Source organism: Gossypium arboreum, chromosome 12 (genome assembly GCF_025698485.1).
Source record: "Gossypium arboreum isolate Shixiya-1 chromosome 12, ASM2569848v2, whole genome shotgun sequence".
In the NCBI taxonomy this organism is placed as follows: Eukaryota; Viridiplantae; Streptophyta; class Magnoliopsida; order Malvales; family Malvaceae; genus Gossypium; species Gossypium arboreum.
In genome coordinates, this window is record NC_069081.1 from 106,585,573 (window position 1) to 106,587,943 (window position 2,371).

Genomic DNA, 2,371 nt, shown 5'->3' on the forward strand with positions numbered 1-2,371 from the left:
AACAGTTAAAATAAGTATTACCTATCTTAGTAATACATATTAAAACCATCAAAATAATTAAGCGGCCTTATTACATTTAAAAGCCCAAAAAATTCAAACGTAAATAAAAGGATGTCCAGTTCACCGAAGAAAATCAAACTTTCGAATCGGTGGCCACTCCAATTCCCTCACACTCAAGCCCACTATGGTTGGGGATTTCTGCGTGGATGAAAATAAAAGGGGTGAGTTTGGGGAAACTCAATGTGTAAGGAAAACCCATTCAAAGTCCAAGTCACTCAAGCCCATTGGGCCTAAGCCCATTCAGTAATAGTGGTATTGGGCCGAGCCCTTTTCAGACATAATAAACGGGCCTTAGCCCTTATTCAGATAATAAGATGGCCCATAGGCCCATTTCAAAATACATGCAACATCAATAACATATGCAAGCCCATTTGGGTAATAGTGGTATCTTGGCCGAGCCCTTTTCAGATTATAATAAACGGGCCTTAGCCCTTATTCAGATAATGATTATGGCCCATAGGCCCATTTCAAAATACATGCAACATCAAGAAACATATGCAAGCCCATTTGGGAGACTACTCAACCCACCAACCACTACACTCCACCGTGCATCAGCCATACACTCCATGTGGGGAATAGCTCAACCCACCCAAATTTAACACTCCATAGTTGCGAACTTTGTCGCTCGCTTATCAAAGAATTGAGGCAAAGCCTCCAAGACGTGGACAAGCCACTTTCAAGATTCCGTCAATATCCCAATCTCATGCATCAGATGATAACAACATGGCATACAGTAAATAACAACAGTCAAACATGCATTTAAATCAATTTAACCCTAGGGGTATTTCGGTAATTTATCTCCTAGGGGTAAAACTGTAAATTTTCCACTTTTAAAGGTATTTCAGTAATTATCTATTTTAGAATTTTTCATGCATATTCCTACCTTTCACGTACTACAGAATCACGTACCGAGGGTTCTTACCGAATTGGGCCCGTTGGCCCATCATTTCAAATTTTGGCCCATTAAGCCCAAAAATATCGAGGGCACAGAAATCATACACTTTGCAGTCCAAATTTTTGCAGCTTACCAAAAACATTAATCGATTTACCTCACGAGCATTCGCACACTCGCAAATCTACAAAATACCGGTTTTCGGCATTTCGGCTTTTCGACTTTTGCCGATCTAGACTAAGAAAGAGGGTGTTAGTTACACACCTGTTTGCAACGATATGCTGACGAGATCCACATACGAACCGCCTACAATTGGATTACTAACACGTTAATCTAACTATTCAAATACGAACTACGTATTAATCCCTTACAATATTCGGCCAACCACACCTACAGATCATAGTAAGCTTATAAGAAATCAATAAGCAACTCATTAACAAATTTTTGTCAATGTTTACCACATAATCATAATTTCACTGCAAGTTGTCTTCCTGAGCAACAGTCACTAAATCATTTATAACAGGAGTTACGAAACTCCAAATCAAGTTCCGTTAATTTTCCCTGAAAATAGACTCATATATCTTCTATCCATAAAATTTTAAGAATTTTTGGTTTAGCCAATCAATACCAGAATTTTCTCAAAGTTTCCCATGTTTCACTATTTGACTAATCTGACCACTCTTCATTACGAATCAAATTTCTCATTGTACAGAATTCAAAACATGTTCTTGTTTATTTCATTAGAAACTAGACTCAATAAGCTTTAATTACATAATTTATTCAGCTTCTAATTCATCTCCCACAATTTATGGTGATTTTCCAAAGTCACGTTACTGCTGCTGTCCCAAGCAGATTTATTACCAAATCACTCTTTCATACACCTATCTTGCATGCATGTTATTTAAACATGTATATCACCAATCAATCATTACATATCTATGATTTTTACTTAAGCATAATCTCCATTTCATCATTTTAAAGCACAACATGTTAGCCGATTTTTCCCTTTAGCATCTAAGGCACATGCATGCTCATTTGTTTGGCTCAACTTCACCTATCTTCCATTTTTCATCAAAAGAACATCAAACAACAACCATTTCCTTCATTTTAATTCATGACTAAATGCTCACAACACAACTAAAAATCAAAATATGCTTCAAGAGTTAAGATAGAATCAAGAAGAACTCATGAACATCAAGATAGAAGCAAACTACCATGAACTTACCTTCAATTTTCCTCCTCCTAATGACCGAATACTCAAGAGCTTTCTCCTCTCCTTTCTCTTCTCTAACTTTCAGCTATGATGAACAAAGATGGACAAAACTTTGTTCTTTTCATCCCTTTTTCTTTTAATAAAACTTCATATTTCATCCATTTAATTCTTTAATACAAAAGACATGATATTCTTATCATGAAACA